At 36.3% G+C, this 9,488-nt stretch overlaps 1 pseudogene; it reads right to left on the reverse strand.

The window, feature by feature from the left end:
* Positions 1-592: 592 nt before the first annotated feature.
* On the reverse strand, positions 593-7,689 carry LOC114725417 (uncharacterized; annotated as a pseudogene).
* Between the last annotated feature and the right edge of the window lie 1,799 nt (positions 7,690-9,488).

Below are 9,488 nucleotides of genomic sequence, written 5' to 3' on the forward strand. Positions count from 1 at the left end.
TATATAATTATTAATATTTTATATTCAGTACTAATTTATTTAATTAAGTTCATATTTAATTAATAAATAAAAATTAAAACTAGATGGACCTAATTAAAATTTTAGTGAAATTATAAGGACTTAATAAAAAGAAAAATAAATGCGAGGACCTAATTAAAAATAGATGAAAGTATAAGGACCTGATAAAAAGAAAAAAAACTATAAGGACCTAATTCAAAATTAGTTAAAACTATAAGGACTTCCAGATTAATTAACCCTTGATTTTATTAGGAATGACAAGCATGCCGCATGAACTTGTACCATTAAAGATTTGATCTTTCAAAATATATTATTGCGTGTCATGTCTATTAAGACTCCTGTTATACACGATTTTTCTTCCAAAAAGGAAATGAAAGATTTTTCCAGACACGAGACAAATGGCCAGAGAGTTTTCGAAGTAAACTCAACACATCACAAACCTAAGTTACCAATACTAACATCAAGCCCTTTATATTAATTATATCAACCATATCTGCTTTTCAAATATTAATATTTAATAAAAGTTAAATATAAATTCGCGCACACATTGCCATATATAATTAACTTGACATACTAGATATAAAGCATAATTTTTTCCTCAATAAAATTATATTCCAATACGCTGCTAGAATTACACCAACCATTTCACATATTCGATCGAGCTTGTAAAGGACCAGCAGAATTTCCAGTTTTTAACGCCCCACAGTCGCCCATTTCCACTATCATCATCAAGGATACTGAACTCCATTCACACCTCATGCTCACATTGCCAACTCTATCAAATTCGATTGTTGCCGGTTGGCCCAAAACAAAAATAATCGATTACAGCTCAAGACTGTAAACCATTAATATTTCTGGTAAAAAATGCAAAGGCCTAAACCTCTCTATTGCGACAGAGCTCAGAGCTTTTCTGTTACGATGATTAGATCCCCCACCTAAACAACACTAGCATCCCATGACAGTATCCACCTTCATTGTCGTTACAAGCAAGATAGCACTATATCAAAAATTCAGCGAGTTACATGATTAAATTACTAGATAAATAACCTTCAAAGGGGGGCTTCCCTTTAGCTGCCCCGCAGGCTTCTTAAAAGGTCTAAGCTTCGAGCCTAAATGGTGCTTTTCTGTACAATGACCCGTGATCACTGCTCATTTCGTTGGTCTAGTCCATGTTGTCTCAGCAGTAATGGTATTACCATAATAAACCTGCTTTGAGGTCTCATCCCAATAAGCCTGAAAAGACAAAATTTTGAAAATTAGATATAGAGAGGGCAGGAGGCTCAGATCAGACACCCCTTACAGTCAATCAACAAAGAGGAGACCTAAAAGTGTCGCACTTGTTTGCTAGTTCAAACCTTAAACAGAAAACTACATTAAGGCTATAAAACCGAGTGCACAAAGTGTCAAGAAGTTTACAAAGAGGTATCTTATCCTCACAAGGTAAGGAAGCACTGATAAAGCAGAACCCAAGTGTTTGTGTTGAAGAAAGCTCCTTTCTTCTTTTTCTTTTTTTTTTGGAGGGTAAGGGGCAATGTACTAAATAAAGGCTTAGATTACAAGGAGTAAACCCACCCCAGAAAAGACGGCTAGGGAAATGACATTGAGGAAAAACAGTAATAAAAACACTTAAAAGAGAAGGAAAAACGCCCAAAATGAAAGAGATCTTGCTTAATAGGGCTATTCAAATTGCTCTTCAAGAAGAAAATTGGGCTGGAGAATTGTTGCTTGTGACAGTAGATGAGAAGATTATTCGCAGCTTCAGATGGTCTTAGACTGTTATGAAGGACCATTCTCAAAGCCAAGAGAGAGCTGCCCTTTAGCTTGTAAATTGGACTTGGAATGCTTTCAATCCAGACAACTCAAATTAGATTTTAAGTAAAGAAGCATGCCACTTCCAATATAAAACAATTTCCCATTGGACAAATAGCACTCAATAACACTGCATACACACCTGCCAACCAGATGGAAGATCCTTAGACAAGTCACTCAGATCAGGTTGTTTATTTCCCTCAACCGTATCTCGTGGCTTGTCAACAGATTCCCTTGCTGCTTGTGCCCTCTTTCGCTTGACCCTCTCCCGCCTACAGAAAATAAAGTGCATCATATGACAAGTCAAAAGAAAAGAAAACAGTGCATGCTGAAGAACAATGAAAAATGCACGTGAAACTAAAATGATATTGGACTCATACCAATCACCACCCAGAGGCTGAAAATTAGCATTATCTTTGGCTTCTCCACTTGCAATTTGCTTGGCATGCCACTCCTAAAATTTAAGGAACATGAGAAGCAGGACAAAGGATGGCTCCAATATTTACTAAAGGAGGGTTACACATGCAAACCTCTATTTCCCTTTGGCGCTTTCGTTCCAAGATCTCAAGAACACTTTCAGGTTCTTCCTCCTCTCCAAGCAACTCCTCTTTGGCTGCCTTCCACTATACAACAAAATCAGATAAAATTAGCTAAGGATTTTTTATATGAAGCCACTTTCAAAAGCAATAAAATAAAAGACGAGTCATCTAAAAAAATGACATTAAAATACCTTGTCTACTAAACTAGAAACTTTCTTATTAGACTTCAAGGAGGAGCCAACTGCAACTGCACGCTTTTTACTACGAACAACTGAGAAATGACCAAGAGCACCAAGTATATTTAGTATATTACTCAGACAGACAAATATTTAAGTTTGTAACCAATAGCATCCCAAATTCCAGATCCATGCACACCATTCTGGTCACAATCAAAAGATGCAGAAAGAAACGAGGAGATGGATAGACTCATTAAGACTAGTTCAACAATACTCACATGATTTAAACCTACAACCAACACGGAAAGGCATATGCTCAGACAAAGGAAGCCAAAAATTGTCAAATGACCAATAAATCAGGCTCACTAAACTTTGACAGCTTAGGTAGTAGCAGGATGCTATGAAAAGTCAATCAAGCCAGCAAAGCTCAACATATTCAGAAATTCACCTTTGTTTTGCACCTTAGCAACTGATGATGAGGCAGTACTGCCAGCAGCAGATACAGTGTTGGCTGACACCAGTGAAACACCATCATTAACCGAAACAGTAGCAGATTCTTTGATGCTGGCCGAGGTGGAGGGAACATCACCTGATGCCATGTCAGCCCCACCAGTAACATCAGGGACACTATTATTGATATGAGGTAAGGACCTTGGATCAGTTCCTGCAAAGATTTAATGGAAAATTTTCAACAAGAGACAATCATGTGAAACTAGCATGTCACTTAAAGCAAGAGGCTGGAGGACTTCACTGGCTACCAGTGGGACAGGTAACGTACCATCTTGATGCTCATAATAGGGTACAGGCTCTGCAGAATTAACTATAACTTGGGAGCTTTCACCATAAGAAATGGGAACAGCACTATAGTATAGCTGCGCAGGTGGCATAGCAATTTGACATCCTTCAGCATGCCCATATATGGTACTGCCTGGGATTTCAGCAGCTGCATGTCCATAATACTCGGAGCTAGCACCCGGATAAGCTAGATTGTATTGTGGGTAAGAAAGGGACTGCCCTGCCTCTGGGTAAGAAGGGACAGCAGTATATGTAGACACTGATGGCTCATCAGGTGGTGGAGGGGGCATTTGTTCATCATCAGGGGGGGTGGAGGGGGCACCTGTTCAATATCAGGTGGTGGTGGAGGTATCCATTCATCATCTGGAGGAGGAGGAACAACAAACTCATCCTCTGGCAATACAGAATGGTGGTCAGCAGCTAGATTCCCCTGCACTGATTGCTCTGTTTGCACAAAACCCTTCATCACAGGCATATCTACCACAGTTACATTGCCTGAGGAATTCAAATCTTCAACTTCCATGTCCACATCCATATCAACATCTTCTCCAACATTAGACCCATGTGTATGAGTTAATTCCTCGGGAGGTACCATAGTATCAACATTTTTATTGTAGCCTCCCCCAATTTCCAACTGGCTACCAGGAGATGACGCAGAATGAATGTGCTCAGCATTGATAGGAGGTTCATTGCATGTATCTTGATCACCTAAAACTGAACCATCAACCTGAGAAGAATTAGAAAATTCAGAAGTAACAAAGTTTTTGTTCTCAGCATCATCCACTTCAAATTCATGTCCAATGCCTTTTTGATGTCCATCCAATCCTTCAGAGACATGGACATATGCATCCTCAACTTCGTCCCGTGCTGACTTAAAAGTCTGCAACAAGTCGTTATTAATTACACTTTCAAGTTGCTTAATCCGCTTATCAGAATGCACCCAGAACGGAAGCAAAGATGATCCATGGGATGCAAGAGACCTAAAATCAGAGAGCCTGATCTCAATCTCCAAAATATATTTTGACAAGGAATCCTGATCTTGCAGAATGCCCCTTGACCTGCATAATTTGATCATTAAAACAGGGCAAGAAACAAATCTCTGACCAAAAACTAAATAAATTACTAAATCAAAACAAAATACCATACAAAAAGGAAGCCAGACAACAACGCATATATACTTACTTTTCAAGCGACTTAAGCCTCTCTAATAAGCTCTCACTCTGTTGAACAAGACGAGAAGGAAAATTATTCTCCGCTTGTTCTTCCATGCCAAGCTTTGAAACAAATAAATGGTCGGCACCATATGCTGCACTTGAAAGACCATCATTCCTACATTCTCCATCCCATCCATTAGTCTGGGGCTCGCAAGTGTATGCTCCTCCATTAGAAATCACTGGGGTCCTTACAGAACCATCGGGTGCTAGAGCAGCTGAAGAGTCATGCGCTACAGCAGAGGATGTTTTTGAATTATCTACACCAACAGCTGCACTCTGAAAGTTATTATTGACAGAAGCAAGAGTTGTCTGGTCACAGACCAGCTCAGCTGCCTGAGACAAACCATGCGGCACCTCCCAGGAAGTTTCTCCAGTTACAACATTCCAGTAATAATAGCGTTTGCTCTCCTCATGCAATACCATTTTCCACCCCATACTAACGTCAGCAGTAACTTGTTCATTGGAAATCCCAAAAACAGACGTTTGTTCTTTGGAGAGCATTTCCTTTTCCAAACCACCAGCAGCATCATCACCTTCCATTTTATTGCAGCCCTCAACTTCAAAAGTAGAATCTTGTGATAATCCCTGTGGACCATCGGTCTGAGCAATATGATCTTCAGAAACATTGATGTCGGAATCTTGGGGTCCTTCTTCAGGTGAAACCTTAGCCTGACACAAACAGAGCACATCATTGTTAGTACAAGATTTAGCATTAGACTAATCAGTGATACATACCACCAGTGTGTAACGCCTAATCCATCAAACATACAGTATGGCAAAATTTGTGAGAGGCTCAGCATTGTCACAACCTCCTCCATCATAGGAGAGTTAAACAGGACAATTACTAAGATCAAAAACACTAGTATAAGCAACATACTGATCTCTGATAAGGAGAAACAAATTTTTGGCTTAAAAGTTAAAACATAAACGCAGGTAGTAGAATACCTCTTCATTCAAGATGTAGCTCTGATCCTTAGCATCATTATCCTCTTTACTTGATCCCTCATCCACTTCTTCATCACTGTATTGCCCAAGCAGCAAGAGGGGATTCTGTGATTGTTGACCTGAAGAAAAAATACTATAATGTCAGAAACTATGAAATCAACAGTTTACAAGCCATGTGATAGCTAATATCTAAGAAGAATGCAACATAGATGATAAATAACAAGTGCAACTAATGACAAGGAAGATAAAATATAAAATTCAACATGTAAATAAATTCACAAGCATTTAGCTTGTATTATCAGAGTCACCTGTTACAAATGGAAAAATGTCAGTAGAGCATAAAGCAAATAAAGCCAGAAACATACGAACCAATACAAACTTTTCTAGAGCCTGGGCCTCAGACATCCTTTGGTGCTGCCAATAAATGGGGGAATGATCATTCATAATTTCACTATGGCAGGGCCGACCTCATCTGAAATGAATGTTCCCAAGACCACAGCAGTCCTACACAGTCTGAGAACAGATTCTTGGGGCAAATAACATAACATGTCTTGCATATATAGTTCCATATTTCCAGCAAAATAATGTTGATCACTCATGTCCTTTCTATATACTCCTTTCGAAGAAAACTGACAGAACCCACCTGAAGAAGAGGGTGAATTGGGTAACCCATCACGATTTTTTGAATCAGTATCTCCTGCACCATCATGTACACTGGAGCCACCCAAATCTCCTGGAAAGATTAAAAAGTGAATTATTCATCTTGTCAAAAAAACATCCGTCAGCTAACAGCTTCATCAATAACCACACAACCAAGACCAAATTCCAAGTATCGAAGGGTATGTTCAAAAAGAAAACATGTGAATACCCAAACATACACAAACATGGATATAAACCATGACGCATTCTTTGAAGATTATTTTGTAGCGCTGAAAAGCAAGGGCATACAAACATAAACTGTCACCCAACGTTTTTTGTTCCCATTTGGACCCCAAAAAAAATTAACGGATTAACAAATAATAGAAATAAAAAATCGTGTCTTCTGTCTCAAAATTATAAATGAGGAGAAAATCTTCCAAAAAAAAAGAACAAACTGATATAACTCCCTAAAATCAAATCCTGATAAGTTGAAAGCATCACCATTGGCAAAACAAATATCACAAACTACAAAGCCAGTCCAAGACAAGGCAGCACATGTTTGGGGGGGGGGGGGGGGACCGTACAACCATACTGTAGTATATCAGACTACGATACGATATTAAATCAGCTATCTTTAGATTAACTAAGTTTGTTGTCTTATCTAACTATTTCCCCGATATTAGATAAAACTTTCAAATACAACTAGACGTCTCAATGGATCCAATATAAAGGAATTACATTCAAAACAAACATTAAACTTTGACAAAAGCAATTCTTGTGCATGATGAATATAAACCCTATACACGAGTGAAGTCCAATCTGGCTTCAAACAGTATAAAACAAATTCCCCAAGGCTATAATTCTTCTCTATTTGGTTTCAATTTAGTGTTCAGGCCCCAAGAGAAAGCATCAAATGCATTACATATAAATATGTATTAAATTAAATGCCTTTTGCGCTTTTAGGAAAACATTTACTGTCACCCTCACAAACCCATTTAAACTCAGAGCCACGTAACTTCTACAAAACACAAGCAAATTAAGCATCACTTGAGGATGAAACCAAGAAGTGTTAGAAAAACCACAAATTGCACCACAAGCCCCGGTTTGATTTCCATGCATATGGGAATAAATTCAACCATAATTGGGTTATAAAACCCAGGAAATTTAACAAACCGAAATGGGAAAGTGAAAAAAAAAATTGCAAAAAAAAAAAAAAACAGAGAAAGAAAGAAGAACAAGCTAATTAGCGAGTAAAACATGAAAGCTTGCCGGATACCAGAGGGTTCCGCAAAGAGATCGAGTTTGACTCTGCGACCAGCGTTGCTTAAAGCAGCAAGACGACGTTCCTTTCTCTTCCCCATTCGATTTAGGATTCGAATTTTCAGTTAAATCTTCTGATAGGTACCTTCCGTCGGCACCTGCCAAGGAGCTAAAGGCTAGGGTTTTGGAGAGTTTCGAGTTACAGACACCACCGTTCCTTCTTTCGTCTCCGGAACGAGAGCTCAAAAGGAGGGCCCAGGTCGGTCGCGCAGCGTAGGTGCCGATCGGTTCCTCTACGGTTTGTGGTCTGTTAGTGCCTAGAGTTCAAAAAAAGCACGCGCACCTTCCCCGTTTATTTACAATTGAGGGGCTGGCACCCAGAAATATTATTGACAAAATGATGGAAAAATAACCAAAAAAATCTCCACAAAAATGACAGTAAAATTTAAAATCAGTATTAACTATTATATTCATAAAAAAATATAATGATTATACTTAAAATAAATAAATAATAACTTATTTTTTTATAAAAAAAATTTCCATCTTACTCACATGACTAAATACAAATTTTATAATTTGACGGATGTTGTCTTTATGAATTTTTTTTTTTAAAAACAATCTTTTGTCTCTCTCACCTTTTAGCTAACCAATGAAACTGAATGATGGTTTATACCTGAGTTCAAGTGGGCTACTAGTTACCAAAACTTCGATGATTGGTCACTAAAGCTCTAGAGTCATAAGAATTATTAATATCATCATATGATTTGTTAACTACGTTAGTAGAAGAATAAAAAAGTCACTTTTTAAATTTTTTAAAAAATTTATTGTTAACGGCTATACCGAAATTATTAATAATGTTAAAAAACTTGTTAATCATATTGCATGATCACATGATTAGTGGCATCATGAAGTTATCAATAATATTATTAGGGTTATTAATATCATTATAATAATCATTAATCATTTAGAATGTTGAAAAAAATCTTAATTTAAAAACATTAAAAAAACACATAATGACATTAATAGAGTTATAAATATTGTTATAAGAGGTGTTAATCACGCTACGAATATCGAAAAAATCCTAATTCACTTTTATAACAATACTAACAACTTCATTAATGTCATTAACGACTCTCATGATGTCATTAATTACGTAATTTGAGAGCTTTTTACACTTTCAAAGATTAGTTATGACATAATAAATGAGAAATTTCTCAAGTCTTGTAGCGTGGTTACAAGTTCTTTAATACTATAAATAAATTTGGTATCATCGGCAATAACAAATTTTTCAAAAAATTCAAAAGTTGGCATTTCTAGAAATTTAATAATGTAATTAACAAGTCGTATAGCAACATCAACAACTCTTATAATGCTAGAGCTTCAGTGATTAACCGTTGAAGTTTTGGTAACCGGTGACCTACCTAGACTTATACATAGGCTGCTAAGGCCAAAACTCTAGTGGCTGGTCGAATTGTGAGAGAGACTTAAGATTATTTTTGAAAAAATCATAAAAACAGTATGATCATTCTATCAAATTACAAATCCCCATTTTATCATGCGTGTTTAAATGTGAATTTCTCTTATTCAAGTAACTAGTTGGGAATTTCTAAATTCAATGATCATTTATTTTTCCATCATTTTTTCAATATCTTTTGAAAAAAAATATTTGTCCTAAAGTTTAAAACCAAGATTTTTAATGCTTAATGTTATCATTTTTAGGATTAATATTAGTTTTTTAATATTAGAGGAAAAAAATTACTATGACTTCAATTTTTTGGAGTAAATTTGCATCCAAAAAAAAAAAACTTTCGAATGTCTAACATTTCTGAATATAAACTTTCAGGACAAATTTCCATATCAACTCATTTATAGACTCTTTTTATTTTCAAATACTACTTCCAGTCCTTAATATAAGACTTAGTTAAATAATTTGAAGAGATGAAAGAGGTTCTTAAATTACTTAATTATAATATATGTTATTCTCTAAAATACTTATGTGTATTGTTAGGTTATATGTCAATTTATAATTGAAGCAAATTAGTTTAGAAGAAATTAATAAATATAAATATTTTAAAATAATTTAGTAATTTTTT

The sequence above is a fragment of the Neltuma alba genome, unplaced genomic scaffold (genome assembly GCF_004799145.2).
Source record: "Neltuma alba isolate B1F8T4 unplaced genomic scaffold, ASM479914v2 tig00002401_pilon, whole genome shotgun sequence".
Classification (NCBI taxonomy): Eukaryota; Viridiplantae; Streptophyta; class Magnoliopsida; order Fabales; family Fabaceae; genus Neltuma; species Neltuma alba.